The sequence below is a fragment of the Ranitomeya imitator genome, chromosome 2 (assembly GCF_032444005.1).
Source record: "Ranitomeya imitator isolate aRanImi1 chromosome 2, aRanImi1.pri, whole genome shotgun sequence".
In the NCBI taxonomy this organism is placed as follows: Eukaryota; Metazoa; Chordata; class Amphibia; order Anura; family Dendrobatidae; genus Ranitomeya; species Ranitomeya imitator.
Window position 1 is genome coordinate 536,331,141 of NC_091283.1, and position 21,764 is coordinate 536,352,904.

A 21,764-nucleotide genomic window follows, 5' to 3' on the forward strand; every position below is an offset into this window, starting at 1 on the left:
GTATAGCGTTCGTGATGGGGCAACATAGTCTCATCAGGGTCTGATTCTTGATCATTACCCTGCGAGGGCAATGTTGTGGTCTGAGTCAAAGGACCAGCATAGTAGTCTGGCTGTGGCTGTGCATCAGTGCACTCCATGTCAGATTCAACTTGTAATGGGCATGGACTGTTAACTGCTTCACTTTCTAAGCCAGGGACGGTATGTGTAAAGAGCTCCATGGAGTAACCCGTTGTGTCGCCTGCTGCATTCTTCTCTGTTGTTGTTTTTGCTGAAGAGGACAAGGAAGCGACTTGTCCCTGACCGTGAACATCCACTAACGACGCGCTGCTTTGACATTTACCAGTTTCACGAGAGGAGGCAAAAGAGCTAGAGGCTGAGTCAGCAAGATAAGCCAAAACTTGCTCTTGCTGCTCCGGCTTTAAAAGCGGTTTTCCTACTCCCAGAAAAGGGAGCGTTCGAGGCCTTGTGTAGCCAGACGACGAACCTGGCTCCACAGCTCCAGACTTAGGTGCAATATTTTTTTTCCCACGACCAGCTGATGCTCCACCACTACCACTACCCTCATTACCACCTGACAATGAACGCCCCCGGCCACGACCTCTTCCACCAGACTTCCTCATTGTTTTAAAAACGTAAACAAACTAACGGTATTTGTTGCTGTCACACAACTTACACGGTGAGCTATAACTTCAGTATGATTTAGCTACCCCTTTACAGGTGAGTGAGACCACAACGAAAATCAGGCACAATGTTACACACTCTGTTGTTGGTGGCAACAAATGAGAGAAATGCCACACACGCAGGACTGTCACTGAAGCACAAATGTAAATATTAATCTCCCACTGATTTGATTTTTTTTTTTTTTTCAGGGAGACTTTAGGAAAAAAAAATAATAGAATAAAATGATTTTTTCAGGAAGAATTTAGAAACCAAATAAAATAAAATGATTTTTTCAGGGAGAATTTAGAAAACAAATAAAACAAAAAAAGGCTTTCTATGGCCCACTGAGTGAGAGATGACGCACACAGGAGTCAGGAGTGGCACACAAGCCCAGAGGCCAATATTTATCTCCCACTGATTGATGTAGTGATTTTTTCAGGTAGATTTTGGAACCCAAATCAAGCTAAAAAAATAATCGGCTTTCTATGGCCCACAATTGGAGAGAGAGAGAGAGATGGCACACCCAGGAGTCAAGACTGGCACACAAGCAGAAAGGGCAATATTAATCTCCCACTGATTTGTTTTTTTTTTTTTTTTTCAGGGAGACTTTAGGAAAAAAAAATAATAGAATAAAATGATTTTTTCAGGAAGAATTTAGAAACCAAATAAAATAAAATGATTTTTTCAGGGAGAATTTAGAAAACAAATAAAACAAAAAAAGGCTTTCTATGGCCCACTGAGTGAGAGATGACGCACACAGGAGTCAGGAGTGGCACACAAGCCCAGAGGCCAATATTTATCTCCCACTGATTGATTTATTGATTTTTTCAGGTAGAATTTAGAACCCAAATCAACCAAAAAATAAAATAGGCTTTCTATGGCCCACTATTTGTGAGAGAGATGGCACGCTCAGGACTGGCACACAAGCCCAGAGGCCAATATTAATCTCCCTTTTTTTTTTCAGGGAGAATTTATAAAACCAAAAAAAAAAAAATAAATAGGCTTTCTATGGCCCACTATTTGTGAGAGAGATGGCACGCTCAGGACTGGCACACAAGCCCAGAGGCCAATATTAATCTCCCACTTTTTTTTTTTTGTTCCAGGGAAAATTTATAAACCCAATAAAAAAAATAATAAATAGGCTTTCTATGGCCTACTATCTGAGAGAGAGAGATGGCACGCTTAGGACTGGCACACAAGCCCAAAGGCCAATATTAATCTCCCACTGATTGATTTATTGATTTTTTCAGGTAGAATTTAGAACCCAAATAAAGCAAAAAAAAAAAAAAAAGGGCTTTCTATGGCCCACTGAGTGAGTGATGATGCACACAGGAGTCAGGAGTGGCACACAAGCCCTGAGGCCAATATTTTTCTCCCACTGATTGATGTAGTGATTTTTTCAGGTAGATTTTAGAACCCAAATCAAGCAAAAAAATAAATAGGCTTTCTATGGCCCACTATTTGTGAGAGAGATGGCACGCTCAGGACTGGCACACAAGCCCAGAGGCCAATATTAATCTCCCACTTTTTTTTTTTGTTCCAGGGAAAATTTATAAACCCAATAAAAAAAATAATAAATAGGCTTTCTATGGCCCACTATCTGAGAAAGAGAGATGGCACGCTTAGGACTGGCACACAAGCCCAAAGGCCAATATTAATCTCCCACTGATTGATTTATTGATTTTTTCAGGTAGAATTTAGAACCCAAATAAAGCAAAAAAAAAAAAATGGGCTTTCTATGGCCCACTGAGTGAGTGATGATGCACACAGGAGTCAGGAGTGGCACACAAGCCCTGAGGCCAATATTTTTCTCCCACTGATTGATGTAGTGATTTTTTCAGGTAGATTTTATAACCCAAATCAAGCAAAAAAATAAATAGGCTTTCTATGGCCCACTGAGTGAGAGATGGCACACACAGGGATGGCACTCTAGCAGAAATGTCAATCTTAATCTCCCACAAAAAAAAAAAAAACAGGAAGTGTCCAACAATTACTATCTCCCTGCAGTAATCTCAGCCAGGTATGGCAGGCAGCAATAAGGAGTGGACTGATGCACAAATTAAATAAAAAGTGTGGACAAACAAAAAAGATAGCTGTGCAGAAAGGAAGGAACAAGAGGATTTGTGCTTTGAAAAAAGCAGTTGGTTTGCACAGCGGCGTACACACAGCAATGCAGCTATCAGGGAGCCTTCTAGGGCAGCCCAATGAGCTACAGCGCTGAGGGGAAAAAAAAATAAAAAATGTAGCTTCCACTGTCCCTGCACACCGAAGGTGGTGTTGGGCAGTGGAAATCGCTACAGCACAAGCGGTTTGGTGGTTAATGGACCCTGCCTAACGCTATCCCTGCTTCTGACGAAGCGGCAGCAACCTCTCCCTATGCTCAGATCAGCAGCAGTAACATGGCGGTCGGCGGGAACGCCCCTTTATAGCCCCTGTGACGCCGCAGACAGCAAGCCAATCACTGCAATGCCCTTCTCTAAGATGGTGGGGACCAGGACCTATGTCATCACGCTGCCCACACTCTGCGTTTACCTTCATTGGCTGAGAAATGGCGCTTTTCGCGTAATTGAAACACGACTTTGGCGCGAAAGTCGCGTACCGCATGGCCGACCCCGCACAGGGGTCGGATCGGGTTTCATGAAACCCGACTTTGCCAAAAGTCGGCGACTTTTGAAAATGAACGACCCGTTTCGCTCAACCCTAGGTGTCACATCTTGTTTTGCTGGCTCACTGTGGCTGTTATGGCGATTCGTGTACGCCGATAATGGGTATAGCTGCATGAATGTACATTCTGTTAATATATATGCGTCTATAGCCGGCGGCATTGCTAATTAGCGCCCGCGCACTATGTGGCGCGTACATCTTAGTTTTACTGCGTGTTAGCGCTTGCACTGCTGTCTATATCTGCGATCTAAATATATATATATTTTTTTTTTTGCCGGCTCAGCTCTAAGGCCAGGGCTATTTGCCTTTATTCGCAGAATATGCTTGGCTTATATGTGTGCAACTGAACGTTCAGTCTTGCCTCTTGGCGCCGATGTACTGGCGTCTCGGGCAATATTATCATTGTTTATATTTATATTTCCATCCTGCGACTGGGCGCTCTACAGGCGCATGCGCATCTCTATGTTACTTTGTTTGGCCGGCCGGCTTTTTCTGGTGGCCATAGCAACATGTTTATATCGGGAGTATGCGCATTTGTTCTCTGGCTCTCTCATTAAGGAGGGCGCACCAGAGCCATCGGCATCACTGGTTGGCACCTGCGCATTAAAGGGAACCTGTCACCTGAATTTGGCGGGACTGGTTTTGGGTCATATGGGCGGAGTTTTCAGGTGTTTGATTCACCCTTTCCTTACCCGCTGGCTGCATGCTGGCTGCAATATTGGATTGAAGTTCATTCTCTGTCCTCCATAGTACACGCCTGCACAAGGCAAGATTGTTTTGCGCAGGCGTGTACTATGGAGGACAGGAATGAACTTCAATCCAATATTGCAGCCGGCATGCAGCCAGCGGGTAAGGAAAGGGTGAATCAAACACCCGAAAACTCCGCCCATATGACCCAAAACCAGTCCCGCCAAATTCAGGTGACAGAGTCCCTTTAAGGTGCGCGCACATACTCCTAGCATTTGGACCTCGGGGAACTCTGGAGCTCTCACAGCTGTTCTGAATCCCTTCACTCCGGTATGTAATTGGGGCTATATATAGATCTTTGAATTGTGCCTCAGGTATACTCTTTCTGCCCCTGACGAAGCTACCTGTGTGTAGCGATACGCGTTGGGCTTCGGCCCCCCTCCTCTCTCCTGACTGACACCCTGGCTTCAGCTCCATCACACCTCCTGGCTGCCTGCGGCTCTGCAGCACCTGTGTAACGTATATACCCCCTGTATCTCTTATTTTGTCTCCCACTTGCTCTGATTTAGACATTGGTCATGCTCACTGTTCATTATTTCTGTATGCAGGTAGCAGACATTACACTATCAGTGTTAGATAGGGTTATTTACATTTCACTAGTCCGTCGGACTCTCAGGTGATATGTATATGTTTGACCGCTTCATGTTAGATTACTGCATATTGGGGATAGGAGCTTTAGTTTAGTGTTTATGCACTCAGCACCTGCATGTATACCTTCCTGGGTTATAACTTTTGCCAGATCAGCGGGAGTGTTCAGTTTGGATGGGGGGAGGAGGGGGAGTTCTTACTATCTACAGGGCATTGTTTTCATGTATGTGTTTTTTAAGTGGTTTTATTGTACTGTTTTTCTGTGTGCACTTTTCTAATAAAAGCCATATTTTGTAATTGTTTGGTGATCTCCCTATCAGCGTATTCTTTTCTCTTTGCGTATTGGTTTACTGTTTTTGTACACTGTGGGATCGATCCCATTGTCTATATTTTTATATTTCTATGGTGCCCTCCATTCTATTCATATATATGCGGATCTCGGTAGTCTTGCCGCTCTCATCTCGCGTATGATGTATCCGTCCGCGGATGCTGAGAGGCCCTCTGACTCCCGATGACACAGTTCCAGCTGGATCATCTCTTCCGGTTCAGGCTCTGCTGAATCTGGTCCCCGTCGACGCTGCAATGCTGGCTCCGGGTACATAGGTTTTGGCTCTCCAAGTCGTTCTGGTTGTCGTGGATGTCTCAGCTCCGTGTTCCATGGCTCTCACCGAGGAGGATCCTTTTCCATTGGGCCTTGTCGTTCCAGTTCTCTCGAATGGTGTTCCGGCCCTGGCAGCCGGCAGCGTCCTTCGGTTTCAGGTAAGGGGTGCACTCCAGCCGCATCGCTTCTCAGTCACCTGGGTCGGGTCCGCTCCTCCTCCTGCCGCCATCTCCACTCGATGTGGCCTTTTCCTTTGTAGTGTAGTGCAAGAGTGATGCATCACTGCCAGCGCCGTGTCCCATAATGGCGCCGGACAACTGCACCCAAGGTCTTCTTCTGGGCCCCACCTGTTCCAGGGTGGAGTCGCTGCTGGCCGTTCCACCCATTTCTCAGTGAGCAGTTTAAGGAAGCGAGGTGCCATCTTCTCTCGACGCATCCACCAGAGGCGGGACGAGGATCGTTGCCTGACAGATGTTCGCGCCATCACAGCGCTGTCATGCCTATGAAGGCATAACTAAATCCCATAATGGATACAATACTGCTCCTATGTTCGTTCATCTTACCATAGATGAACCATGAACACTGGGCCACAAAGTCACAATAGGACACTCCATACTCAGAGTATTTAACTATATACACAAACGGAGTTCAAGTCCAAATTAATATATAAAAATATCAATTTTATTAATCTTCAATATTAATAACAATCATAATAAAATACCATATATCTAACATTACATGCTCAGCAAGGGAAAGCAACAATGGTACCAGACCTGTGTGATCAGCCACTCACTGCCATAACATAAATAAAGTGCTTAGTGCTACTATCAGATTTAGTGGGACAAGAAAAAGACTCCCAGGACCAAATATTATTGCCTATCTAACATCAAATGTAACGTAATTCTCCTGGCACTTTTCCTTACCCATGTAGCAGGCAGCGGATGGTCACACAGCACAGCCCCAACGCGCGTTTTCCGTTGGCTTCGTCAGGGGGCGGTACTGTGGTGTGTGTAGGGGAGATATTTATATGGTAAATGATCGTCCCTAATTGCGCACAAAATATGGCGCATGTGCGCCGCCGACCGCGCTGGGTACTGCATCATGTCCGGCGCCCACCATGACGGAACGCACCAGCGACGCCAAAATGACGTCACTGAGGGGCAAACGTAACTCTCGGGCATCGTCCACAATGCCCCGGGACGCCAGCCACGGCGGACATGCACACTGTGCGCAGGAAGACAAGCCGCCCATATCACAAAGGGGAAAAGCTACGCTGCAGCGTCTGTGAATATTAACTCATTGCTAACCAGTGTATCAACCCACCATTTATACAGGGAACTCCCCCATTACAAATTTTAATAAAAATACTGGGCAAATATGCTAAAAATGTCCTTAATACTAAACCCATGTTATACAGTGCTTGAATTTTGAAAAACAACAATAATAACCGTGCCCAATACAACAGGTACAGTTCTAAATAGTGAATAAGATATGTTTCCAAATAACTGACATTATATATGTGACATCAGAAAATAGACAAATGTCATAGTGTTATTAAATATACAGATGAACATACATAAGTGCAATCTTACAAAACAGATACTATTAAATAGTGATGCTGCTCCATAGGTTTCCCCATAGGTTCATAAAACATAGACAACTCTTGAGTCCATCTTCCAGATCTAGTAGTGGGACAGACTCCCCAGATATCCCATCATAATGTTGATTGGAACATGCTTGTTTTTTTGGCGTCATCACATGTACAAACTTTATGGCTCTAAAGCTAATTTCTATATAAAAAAAACAAGAACACAAAATAAGTAAAATTAAAAGGACACACACAATACATAATAAATGGAGACTCAATTACAAAAAGGAACTAAAACTAACTTGTTCGTTAAGGCCCGCTGGAGCTACCATATTTAGAATGGTGATCCACCGCCACTCCTGTTGTGCCAGTTTTCTTTTTAAGTCCCCCCCTCTAATGCCAGCACGTATCCTATCTATCCCCCTAATTTTTAATTCTTGAGGGTTGCAATTATGGTGTGCCCTAAAATGCTTTGGGATTGGTTTAAGGCTGGCCACATCTTCCACGTCACACGATGCAATTATGTCTCTTACGTGTTCCCGTGTACGAACACGCAATTCCCGAGACGTGAGACCTACATACAGTTAGGTCAATATATATTTGGACAGAGACAAAATTTTTCTAATTTTGGTTATAGTTATAGACATTACCACAATGAATTTTAAACAAAACAATTCTGATGCAGTTGAAGTTCAGACTTTCAGCTTTCATTCGAGGGTATACACATTAAAATTGGATGAAGGGCTTAGGAGTTTCAGCTCCTTAACATGTGCCACCCTGTTTTTAAAGGGGCCAAAATTAATTGGACAATTGAATCCAAAGCTATTTCATGGAAAGGTGTGGGCAATCCCTTCGTTATGTAATTCTCGATTAAACAGATAAAAGGCCTGGAGTTGATTTGAGGTGTGGTGCTTGCATTTCGAAGATTTTGCTGTGAAGTAAACATGCGGTCAAAAGAGCTCTCCATGCAGGTGAAACAAGCCATCCTTAAGCTGTGAAAACAAAAGAAAACCATCCCGAGAAATTGCTACAATATTAGGAGTGGCAAAATCTACAATTTGGTACATCCTGAGAAAGAAAGAAAGCACTGGTGAACTCATCAATGCAAAAAGTCCTGGGCGCCCACGGAAGACAACAGTGGTAGATGATCACATAATAATCTCCATGGTGAAGAGAAACCCCTTCACAAGAGCCAACCAAGTGACCAACACTCTCCAGGAGGTCGGCGTATCAATATTCTAATCTACCATAAAGAGAAGACTGCATGAAAGTAAATACAGAGGGTTCACTGCACGGTGCAAGCAACTCACAAGATTCAAGAATAAAAAGGCTAGACTAGACTTTACTAAAAAACATCTAAAAAAGCCAGCAAAGTTCCGGAAGAACTTTCTTTGGACAGATGAAACCAAGATCAACCTCTACCAGAATGATGGAAAGAGAAAAGTATGGCAAAGGCGTGGTACAGCTCATGATCCAAAGCATACCACATCATCTGTAAAACACGGCGGAGGCAGTGTGATGGCTTGGGCATGCATGGCTGCCAGTGGCACTGGGTCACTGGTGTTTATTGATGATGTGACACAGGACAGAAGCAGCCGAATGAATTATGAGGTATTCAGAGACTTACTGTGGGCTCAGATTCAGCCAAATGCAGCCAAATGGATTGGTCGTCGTTTCATACTACAGATGGACAATGACCCAAAACATAAAGCCAAAGCAACCCAGGAGTTTATTAAAGCAAAGAAGTGGAATATTCTTGAATGGCCAAGTAAGTCACCTGATCTCAACCCAATTGAGCATGCATTTCACTTGTTAAAGACTACACTTCAGACAGAAAGGCCCACAAACAAACAGCAACTGAAAACCACCGCAGTGAAGGCCCGGCAGAGCATCAAAAAGGAGGAAGCACGGTGTCTGGTGATGTCCATGAGTTCAAGACTTCAGGCAGTCATTGCCAACAAATGGTTTTCAACCAATTACTAAAAATGAACATTTTATTTAAAATTATTGAGTCTGTCCAATTACTTTTGGTCCCTTTAAAAACAGGGTGGCACATGTTAAGGAGCTGAAACTTCTAAACCCTTCATCCAATTTTAATGTGGATACCCTCAAATGAAAGCTGGAAGTCTGAACTTCAACTGCATCTGAATTGTTTTGTTTAAAATTCATTGTGGTAATGTCTATAACCAAAATTAGAAAAATGTTGTCTCTGTCCAAATATATATGGACCTAACTGTATATCAAATTACATGTACATACTGCGTAATACACCACAAGTGTGGTGCTGCAGCTAATGTAGTGTCTGATTTGAAATTCCTTTTTGCCATCTGATGACATGAAAGATGTGGCCCTCACCATATTTTTACACGCAAGGCAATCCCCACATGGATAGAATCCGTTCTTCTGTTTGCCGGCATTAAATGGATCCAGAGTTTTAGCCACATAATGGCTATGTACCACCATATCTCGGATGTTACCACTTCTTCGTGATGTGAGTAAGGGTCTATCAGGAAGGCATTTTTGTAGTACCAAATCAGTTTTTAGAACGGGCCAATGTTTTTGTAGTATGTCTCTCATCATTTTCCATATATGATTATAGGTGGAAATGAATCTGATTTGATTTTCCCCCATTTTCTTATCTTTCCTTTTTGGTCTTAATAATTCATTTCTATTTACTTTTTTAGCCCTCACATATTCCTGTCTGATAGAACGTCGACTGTACCCACGTTGATTAAAACGTTCACTCAGATCTCTTGCTTGTTCCTCGAACATATGGTCTGATGTACATATTCGTCGGGCCTTCAAAAACTGTCCATGAAGGGTAGTCACAGTAGTTGTCTTCTTCTTTGACTTAATCTTGGTCACAATCAAGGTGTCAGGCAAATTGGTTAATTCAGTCACATTTAAAGTGCCAGTCTCACTTTGAATTCTTATGCCCTTAAATCAGAGAGATATGTCACACAAAACAGGTAATAAATAACATTTCCCACATGTCTAGTTTACATCAGCACAATTTATTAAACACATTTTTTTTCTTAAAAAATTATAAGGGTTAAAAGTTAACCAGAGATTTCTCATTTTTCCAATAAAATTTACAAAGCCATTTTTTAGGGATCATCTCAGATTTGAAGTCATTTAGAGGGGTCTATATGATAGAAATTACCCAAAAGTGACACCATTCTAAAAACTGCACCCCTCAAGGTACTCAAAATCCCATTCAAAAAGTTTATTAACCCTTCAGGGGCTTCACATGAATTTTAGAATGGGGGAATAAAATGAACATTAAATTGTTTCACAAAAAATTACTTTAGACCCATTTTTTTTTTCCACAAACTAAAATAAAAACAGACCCCAAAATTGGTTGTGTAATAATTGCTGATCATGTCAGTACCCCATATGTGGAGGAAAACCACTGTTTGGGTGCACGACAGGGCTCAGAAGGAAAGGAGCACCATTTGACTTACTTTTTTAATGTAAAATTAGTTGGAATCATTAGCGGACGTCGTGTCCCATTTGGAGAGCCCCTAATGTGCCTTAACAATAGAAACCCCCCAAAATTACCCCATTTTGGAAACTAAACCCCTCAAGGAACTTATCTAGATATATTGTGAGCACCTTGAAACCCCAGGTGCTTTACCGAAGTTTACAATGTAGAGCCGAGAAAATAAAAAATTCACATTTTCCCCACAAAAATGTTATTTTAGCACCAATTTTTTTATTTTTACAAGGGTAACTCAATTGCTCAATTTGTTGTGCAATTTCTTCTCAGTATGCCGATACCCTATATGTGAGGGAATACTACTTCTGAGGCACATTGCAAAGCTTAGAAAGGAAAAAGCGCCATATTGGAGTTCAGATTTTGCTCTAATGGTTTGAGGCTGCCAAGACACACTGGGAGAGCCCCTGAGTTGCCAGAACAGCAGAAACACCCATAAGTGACCCCATTTTACAAACTACAACTCTTATCAAATTCATCTATGGGTACAGTGATCATATTGACAACACGGGTGTGTCACAGAATTTTATACCATTGGACAGGAAGAAAAAATAATTACATTTTTACCACCAAAAGGTTGTTTTACTCCCAGATTTTACATTTTCACACAAGAAGTGGGTAAAAATGGCACTATAATTTGTCCTACAATTTCTACTGAACATGGCAAAACCCCATATGTGGCTGTACAGTATTGCTTAGCCATACGGAGAGACACAGGAAGGACGGAGCACTATTTGACTCCAAGAGAGCAGATTTTCCTAGAATAGTTTGTGGACTCCATATACAAAGTCCCTAAGTGCTAGAGGAGAAGAATCACTCCCTCAAGTGACCGCATTTTGGACATTATACCCCTTTGGGAATCTATCTACAGGTGTAGTGATGATTTTGACTCCAGGGATGTTTTCCAGAAGCAAGCAGCAATGAACGTTGCCGAGTGGAAAATGCAAACTGCAGTTGTTGTGACCAGTATATTGCAGTGACCAGTATGTTATGCCCAGCTCTTTCTTCTGGAGACATGCACCCGTAAGTTAGGCTGGTTCTCATCACTTCAGAAATGACACACATGTGGACACTTTATGTGGCTTAGGCACACTACGGGGCTCAGAAGGGGGGGCATTTTGATTAGGGAGCGCTGAATTTGCTAAATTTATTTTAAGAGACAAGGAGCCATTTTGCTTTTCCAGAACCTACTAATACCATGGAAGTCCCCTATATTTCCGCTAACAGATGACAGACCTGTGTGAGGACTTGCATTTTTGTGGATTGATTTGAATCTTTTGTTGGGAACTTTTTAGATAACATTTGGGAACACATTTATCTGGCACTTTTGCTGAGCACTTACATCTGGGTTTCCATCTAAATCTCTGAGTGACATGATTCAGATTAAACCCCCGAGGGATTCATTCACTTTAATGAGGCAGCAGAGTTACACTGGACTCAGTCTGGCCTCTGGTCAACGGTGTCCTTCTTTTCAGAAGTGCACAAAACTGTTTCCAACGGCACTTTTATGCAATCCTAAAAAGATGGACACTGCTGGATCACAGGTCCTATGGCATCCACAGTTCCTCTCTCTGCCTCATTATAGGGAATCTTCAAACGGGAGCTCCGTCTGAATCACGTATTTCATAGATTTATTTGGAATCCCTGGGGTAAGTGCTGAGCGCAGGATAAATGTGCACGGAGCCTTACTGCATTCTTTGGGAGGCAAAATGAACAAATTAACAGCAGGTGAAGAATTGGTTTGATGTTTTTTTACGCCGTTCCTCATGTGATATAAGTGATATAGCGACTTTATTCTTTAGGTCAGTGCAATTACAGCGATACCAGATTTATATTATTTTTTATGTTTGGCTGCTGTCACACAATAAAAAACTCTTTTTATTGCAAAAACTAGTTTTTGCATCACCATATTTTGAGAGCTATAATTTTTCCATATTTTGGCTCAAAGAGTCATGTGAGGGCTTGTTTTTGGAGGGATGAGTTGACTTTTTATTGGTACCATTGTCAGACACATTGTAAATGTTTTTCCTAGCAATATGCGCTCCTGACGGATGATGATGGAACTTGATATTCTGATTCAAGGATGATTTTTATAGCAAACTAAAATACAACAGGATTCAAGATCTTTTTTTCATGTAGTTCCGCGTGTGGTAAAATTGTTAAGGCAGTTTTATTCGCCGGGTCAGTACGATTAATGAGATACCACAATTATATTGCTTTTTTATGTTTTGGCATTTTTACACAATAAAAACTATTTTATTAAAAAAATATATTTTTGCATCCCTTTATTCTGACAGCTACATTTTTTTATTTTATCGCTGATGGTGCTTTATGGCAGCTTGTTTTTTGCGGACAAGATGATATTTTCATTGGCACCATGTTTATTTATATTCGTTATTTTGATTGCATTTTATACTACGTTTTGTTCAGCAATATGATGAAAAAGCATTGTTTTTTGCACTGTTGTTAATTTTTTTTATGGTGTTTCCAAAAGGGGTTAACTAGTGGGACAATTTTGTAGGTCAGGATGTTCCGGGCACAGCGATACCAAATACGTGTACTTTTTTTGTTTATTTTTTTTCATAAAATTATTTATTCTTGGGTACAATATATATATTTTTAACTTTTTTACTTTGTCCAGCTATGGGACTTTCATTTTTTGCAGGCTGGTTGCTTACCGTATATAGCACGGGGATGCAGTAGCATCCATATGCTGTGCAGACTGTCAACGCTGCACTGACAGACAAAGTTACTTCATCATGCTCTGAGCTTGATCAAGCAACTTTGCTAGGTCTGGTGAAAAAGATGTCATCATGATGACATCAGGTCGCCATGGCAGTGATCAGGACCTTGCGATTATGTCACGGGGACTCCGGTCCAAAGACAGAGGTGCGTTCTTCCATCTGCTTGCTCCTGAAAAGCTGCAATCGAGTTTGATCACAGCATTTAGGGGTTTCAAGTGTCGCGAGCTGTGTGGGACCACTCCTGGCAAGGAGCGCTGAATATCAGCTGTCAGTATCAGATAACACCCAGCGGCGATGACATATGCACAGCCTCCGTGACCGAAAAATATATGTATTTATATGTCCCAGGTTAATAAGTACCAGGTCCAGGGACATATGAATACATCTCAGGTGGAAAAGGGGAAATTAAATATACAAATTGTCTCTTCAGAAAGGCTAGGTTCACATCGCATTAAGGCAATCCGTTTAATGGATCCATTTCTAAGCGGCACTAACTTATTGTAACGGATCCGTTAATGCACCTATAGACTTCCATTAGTGCAACGGATCCTAACGCATGTCAAAATCGGCATGCGTTAGCGATGGTCCGTGACTACCGCTTTCGAGGGTCCGTTATGATGGACGTACAGCGAATGGAAGTGTTCGATCTGCATAGAACCGTATTGCTAATGCATGCCGACGCAATGCAAACATGCGTCAACGCATGCGTTAGCGCGATCACAACAAAACAGACAATTTGGGGCTCATTGTAAACGTATGTCACGGGTGGAATCCAATTGGATTTTTATCCTAGACTGCTTGGCCCCAAGGGCCTTAATCACAAAATTGAATTATATGCTTTCTCGTAACATCATTAAGCAATCCTTATATCAGTAAAAGGATTTATTTTAGCCCCTTACCTTTTAGCATGCAGGCAATTATTTATTAATTATCATATTCATATATATATATATATATATATATATATATACTAGCTGAAGAGCCCGGCGTTGCCTGGGCATAGTAAATATCTGTTTTTAGTTATAGCACCTCACGTCTCTTATTTTCCCATCACGCCTCTCATTTTCCCAATCACATCTTTCATTTTCCCCCTCACATCTCTCATTTTCTCCCTCACACCTCTCATTTTCTCCCTCACTCCTCTCATTCCCCCCTAACACTTGTCATTTCAACATCACATCTGTCATTTTCTGATCACTCCACTATTTTTCCTCACTCCTCTCATTTTGCACTCACACCTTTTCATTTTCACCTCACACCTCTCATTTTCACCTCATCACCTCAGAATATACATGTTTGTCATCTCCCTTATATATAGTATACATCTGTATGTCATCTCCTGTATATAGTATATACCTGTATGTCATCTCCCCTGTATACAGTATATACATGCTGTGTGTCATCTCCCCTATATATAGTATATACCTGAATGTCATCTCCTTCTATATATAGTATATACCTGTATGTCATCTCCTCCTGTATATAGTATATACTTGTGTGTCATCTCCCCTGTATATAGTATATATCTGTGTGTCATCTCCTCCTGTATATAGTATATACCTGCATGTCATCTTCTATATATAGCATATACCTGTATGTCATCTCCTCCTGTATATAGTATATACCTGTAGGTCATCTGCTCCTGTATATAGTATATACCTGTGTGTCATCTCCTCCTGTATATAGTATATACCTGTATGTCATCTCCTCCTGTATATATATGTACCTGTGTGTCATCTCTCCTGTAGATAGTATATATCTGTGTGTCATCTCCCCTGTATATAGTATATACCTGTGTGTCATCTCCTCCTGTATTAGACCTTGTTGACACGTTATTTGCTCAGTATTTTTACCTCAGTATTTGTAAGCTAAATTGGCAGCATGATAAATCCCCAGCCAACAGGAAGCCCTCCCCCTGGCAGTATATATTAGCTCACACATACACATAATAGACAGGTCATGTGACTGACAGCTGCCGTATTTCCTATATGGTACATTTGTTGCTCTTGTAGTTTGTCTGCTTATTAATCAGATTTTTATTTTTGAAGGATAATACCAGACTCTTGTGTGTTTTAGGGCGAGTTTCATATGTCAAGTTGTGTGTTGAGTTGCATGTGGCGACATGCATGTAGCGACTTTTGTGAGATGAGTTTTGTGTGGCGATATGCGTGTAGCAACTTTTTGTGTGTCGAGTTGCATGTGACAGGTTAGTGTAGCAAGTTGTGTGCAGCAAGTTTTGCACATGGCGAGTTTTGCGCATGGCGAGTTTTGTACATGGCGAGTTTCATGTGTGGTGCCTTTTGAGTATGTGCAAGTTTTGTGTGAGGCAACTTTTGCATGTGTTGCAACTTTTGTGCATGTGGCAATTTTTCCGCGTGTGCAAGTTTTGCATGTGGCGAGTTTTCCATGAGGTGAGTTTTGCACTTGTGGCGAGTTTTGCGTGAGCCTAGTTTTTGCATGTGGCGAGTTTTGCGGGTGGCGAGTTCTGAGCAGCGACTTTTGTGTTTCGACTTTTATGTGGCGAGGTTGGTGTATGTGTGGTGAAATGTGTGCTGAGGGTAATATGTGTTCAAGCACGTGGTAGTGTGTGGCGCATTTTGTGTGTGTGTTCATATCCCCGTGTGGTGAGTATCCCATGTCGGGGCCCCACCTTGCTCTCACTCTTTAAGTCCCCCTTGTTCACATCTGGCAGCTGTCAATTTGCCTCCAACACTTTTCCATTCACTTTTCCCCATTATGTAGATAGGGGCAAAATTGTTTGGTGAATTGGAAAGCGCGGGGTTAAAATTTCACCTCACAACATAGCCTATGACGCTCTCGGGGTCCAGACGTGTGACTGTGCAAAATTTTGTGTCTGTAGCTGCGACGCCTCCAACACTTTTCCTTTCACTTTTTCCCCATTATGTAGATAGGGGCAAAATTGTTTGGTGAATTGGAACGGGCGGGGTTAAAATTTCACCTCACAACATAGCCTATGACGCTCTCAGGGTCCAGACGTGTGACTGTGCAAAATTTTGTTGCTGTAGCTGCGACGCCTCCAACTCTTTTCCTTTCACTTTTTTCCCCATTATGTAGATAGGGGCAAAATTGTTTGGTGAATTGGAAAGCGCGGGGTTAAAATTTCGCCTCACAACATAGCCTATGACGCTCTCGGGTTCCAGACGTGTGACTGTGCAAAATTTTGTGGCTGTAGCTGCGACGGTGCAGATGCCAATCCCGGACATACATACACACATACACACATTCAGCTTTATATATTATATATATATATATTTTTATGTTTACTTTTATCTACAGTACATTTATCGTATTATATGTACACTTTTTTAATAGAAAGAATAATTAAAAACACATGCTTTTAATCACCAAATTCCCTTTTAGGGTTAATTTTAACAAAGTTTTTTTCTATGTATTCTAATAAAGGTTTCACCAATTATTGCAGCACACGTGTTTTTAGGGTAGATATAGATCGCCCCCAGACACAGGGCCACGCGTTCTCGGTATCGGGCCTCTCTGCTTCGGTTCTGAGGCTGTCACGGTGGCTAGACCCGGTCCGCGACCCTGCTAAGGGGCGTCCAATAAAGGTGGTACAGTCTGTCAGGGGTTCGTGACGCCACCTGTGGTGTTCGGTCAGGGTGACCGATGCTGCTCTGGGGTCCGCTGGGGTGATGGAATGGCAGCTGGATGGTATACCTTTCCACAGGTGAAGTATGTCCCCAGGGCTTCCCAGTAAGGTGGATGGTGATGGTGTGAGGTGCAGTCAATAACGAGGACACCAGGTTGCAGTCTTTTTACCTCTTTACTGAAGACTTCAGGATCCTCAATCCAGAGCACGTTTAACAGGGCTATCTGAGACCGGCCGGTCCGATGGGCACATCCAGAGTTTCCTTTGCAGATGGAAATCGTTGCCTACCACTAGCGCCTGTGTGTTGTAGTCCTACCCCGCTGAGCATTCGGAATAGTCCTCACAACTGCTGTTCTCGTTCGTTCGTTCTCTACAGCTCTCTCTCTTTCTTTAGTTCCAGATGTTACTAGTTTCTCGTCCCCCAGGTATATTTTGGCTAGGACGCACCCGTATGATGGGAAGGCCTGGAGGTCTTCCGGGACCCTAGAGACGCCCCTCTCCCACTGTTGCCCCCTATGTCTTCCTAGGAAATTTAAGGTAGACAGCCAACCTATAATTAACTGTCCTGCGGAGTTTGAAGTAAGGCCTAGAGTCAGTTACTCCCGCGGTGTTCCGGCCACCGGCTACGCGCCTCAGTAGGATGTTGCCTCAGTCTCACGGCACAACTCCTACTGGTACTCCTTTGTGCTTGATCTCGTTTACACTGTTCCACAATATCCTTCCCTTCATGTCTCTTTCTTAGGATACCGCCGCAAGGAAGTGCAGGCGCGGCTCCGTTACGTTCTGCTCTGTTCACTAGGCACCTGCCAGGTTCCCACGCCTGACAGGGAACCCCCTATGTCTTCTCTCTGCAACACCCCCTGCCACGGGATGTTGCCTGAATCCAAACCAGTCAGCTTCTGACTAACTTCCTCCCCAACCCCTAGTTTTACCAGTGTGAGGAGTGGCCCAATAAATAAAGCCTTTTTCTCCCCCTAGTGGCCGGATTGTGAAGTGTAATGTGTTCTGGTGATACCTGGTCAGGAGAACTCCTTTAGTGCCATCAGACGTACCATCACTCCCCTTAGTGGCAGAGTGTCATACTGCAACAACCAGATCTCTGGGGCACTGCAGATATATACATTTATCATTCATTTCATCCATACATCTTCTAATTTATAGCAGATAGGCATAGGTTTGTAGGTTTGAGATAGATATATACAGTATATATATATATATATATACTAGATGGTGGCCCGATTCTAACACATTGGGTATTCTAGAATATGCATGTCCACGTAGTATATTGCACAGCCCACATAGTATATTGCCCAGCCACGTAGTATATTGCCCAGCCACGTAGTATATTGCCTAGTCACGTAGTATATTGCCCAGCCACGCAGTTTATTGCCTAGCCATGTAGAAGATTGCCTAGTCACATAGTATATTGCCCAGCGACGTAGTATATTGCCCAGCCACGTAGTATATTGCCCAGCCACGTAGTATATTCCCCAGTCACGTAGTATATTGCCCAGCCACGTAGTATATTGCCCAATGACGTAGTATATTGCCCAGCCACATAGTATATTGCCCAGAGACGTAGTATATTACCCAGTGACGTAGTATATTGCCCAGCGACGTAGTATATTGCCCAGTGACATAGTAAATTGCCCAGCCACGTAGTATATTGCCCAGTCACGTGGTATATTGCCCAGTCACGTAGTATATTGCCCAGCCACGTAGTATATTGCCCAGTTACGTAGTATATTGCCCAGTGACGTAGTATATTGCTCAGTCACATAGTATATTGCCCAGTTACATAGTATATTGCCCAGTGACGTAGTATACAGCACAGAGCCACGTAGTATATTGCCCAGCCACGTAGTATATTGCCCAATGACATAGTATATTGCCCAGCCATGTAGTATATTGCCCAGAGATGTAGTATATTGCCCAGTGACGTAGTATATTGCCCAGCGATGTAGTATATTGCCCAGTGACATAGTATATTGCCCAGCCACATAGTATATTGGCCAGTCACGTAGTATATTGCCCAGCTACGTAATATATTGCCCAGCCACGTATGTCACAGGTTAAAAAATCAAAAATAAACATATACTCACCTTCCGAGGGCCCCTTGTAGTTCGGTCACATGACCGTGACGTCATGGCAGGTCCTTCTCGCGCAGGCACGCAGGACCTGTGATGACGTTGCGGTCACATGACCGTGACATCATGGCAGGTCGTTCTCGCGCAGGTGCGCAGGGCCTGTAATGATGTTGCGGTCACATGACCGTGACGTCATGGCAGGTCCTTCTCCCATAGCATCCTTGCCACCGGGACCTGTCGCTTGCATGGAGCGGTCACCGAAGCGTCGCGAAAGGGGAGTATATAATGATTTTTTATTTTTTTATTATTTTTAACATTAGATGTTTTTACTATTGACGCTGCATAGGCAGCATCAATAGTAAAAACTTGCTCACACAGGGTTAATAGCGGCTGTAACAGAGTGAGTTACCCGCGGCATAACGTGGTCTGTTACAGCTGGCATTAACCCTGTGTGAGCAGTGACTGCGGGGAGTATGGAGCAGGCGCCGAGCGCTGACTGAAGTGGAGTAGGAAGGGACTAATCGGACTGTGGCCGTCGCTGATTGGTCGCGGCAGCCATGACAGGTAGCTGGCGAGACCAATCAGCGACTTTTATTCCATGACAGACAGAGGCCGCGACCAATGAATATCCGTAACAGAAAGAAGGACAGACAGACGGAAGTGACCCTTAGACAATTATATAGTAGATATATATATATATATGTATATATATATATATATATATATACGAATACTAACTTGTACCACTATGCCTGTCCCTATTTAATACTTTCCCATGGCATTTATGATTGATACTCGGCACTCGCATTGGCGGCATGCAGTGGGGGGGCTACGGTCAATTAGGCATATATAAGGCACAGTGCATCTCAGGTCAGCAACCCTGACGAAGAAGGTCCGAGCACCTTTGAAAGGTGTCGGAAAGTCTGACCCTCTCGTGCGCCTGTCCTCCGACGATGTCACCTTGGCATGCCCCCGACACTCAGCGCTACCTCACGATGGCGTCTCTTGGCCAAAGCACGCCGCCGCTAGTCTGTCCAGAAACACAGCAGCATTGGAGGTTTCCCCATCCGCTCAGGGAGGACGTTCCCTCGGTGGCATGCCATACCTCTACTTAACCCTTGCTGCGATCCTCACCAGACTTCATGCTGGCCAACTTTGTGAGTGCACTCTGCATCACCCTTAGCCAATTGGATTTGGGATCAACTATCCTGCACCTACAAGGCACAAGTAAGTTCCTCTAATTGCTTACCAGCATCTCTGGGTGTACATCTTTAGCTCATTTATAGCTGCATTTGCACAGTTACTGAGACCTGTCAAACATACTCATCTGCCACTACAGTCTATTTGGTTATTTCTGTTTTATTTCTAGCACAGGTGTCGTTTTGCACTCTACATCATAAAATGCATTATCAAAAAATTATACTGGGATATATAGACACGTAAAAGTGCACCATGACCTTTACAGATTTATTACCCACAACCCTCTGCAGACTAATTTAACCTGCCATTAGTTGATTTAAGCTTTCCTACTTTTTGCGCAAAACTAAACGTTACTTTGACACAAATAGATGACAGCATCAGATTATAACTATTAGCCTTTTGTTTGTCTCAACAAGTAAAAGCTTTTGTGTCAGGCAACGAGCAAAGGGTCAAGTAACACGCTGACACAAAAATGTCATTTTTCAATTGGGCAGTCAGTGTGTGAGTGGGTGGGAGGCTATCATAGTGTAGATTACTTTCCACTGACTCCTTATTTAGTGAAAACTTGAGAAATGTTATGATAAAAGCTAACTGACACCATAAAAAGATGTTTCAAGAGTGCTATGCGTTATTTTTTTCTTAACATTAATGTTATCAGTGGATGTTCTTCACATTTTCATTTTTGATTTTGTTTGGATCATGTTTCTGAGACGTAGGCTACTTTTTCACTGCACTATTATCAGGAATGAGTATTCCTAGACATTCTCGTATCCCAATTATCAGCCAGTGGAAACAGTCTGCCGATCACCCAACTAATAAGCAAAACATTCATTTGTAACGTGAAATGATTCCTAAGACTTCTTAAAAATCATCGTAGGCTGGTTTCACATTTGTGGTTGTGTCCGCAGCGTTTATGCCGCATACTTCTGCATGCGTCGTGTTTTCTTATCTTTAACATTGGGGACGCAGATACATGTGATTGGGCGCTTTTTGCCACTTTTGACGACACATGCTTCGTTTCGTTGTCTGCTGCTTGGCGCGGTAAACGCAACATGTTGCAATTTCGGAGGTGTGAATTTGCCGCCTAGAAACATATGTGGTTGTTTGTGGAAGGAAAGCATCGAAAAAAATGCATTTCAATTTATGAGAATGCATGCATTCGCAAGCACACACATTTGTTTGCGTTTGTGAATGCAAGCGTTTTTCCACAGTAAACCTGTCTAGACAATGATTAGCCACCCCCCTCATACCAACTGATAAAAAGAGGGAGTGGGCATTTGCAGTCTACAACTCTGCAGACTGGGTACAAAATCAGACACTGGAAAGAACCTGACTGATTGTCCTCTGTTTATTGTATCCTGACTGTACTATTCCTGCCTGTTCATTTCTTCACTTTGCTTATTTCTTTACCTTTTTGTTCTTGACTCCTTTTTTTTTCTTGACTTTAATTATTCTTGCCTGTTTTCTGTCTGTTGGTTTCTTTATTTTCCGTATCCCTATTTTAATCTCTCCAACATTAATGTTCTTTTCTAGGTTCCAGAACGGGAGGAGGACCTCATTGATAATGATATCCTCATCTCCCTGATCCATGATCAAGTCCCGTTGTGGGACACGCAGGTTCTGCAACACTCAGACAACGTGACGATCCGGCGACTATGAAATGAGGTGGCCCAAGCGATGATGGATGGCTGGGACGACGCCCCGGCTCGGGTCTGCAAGGCATTTCGTAAGTATTGCAATGCGGTCATGCAGCAGTGACCTTGA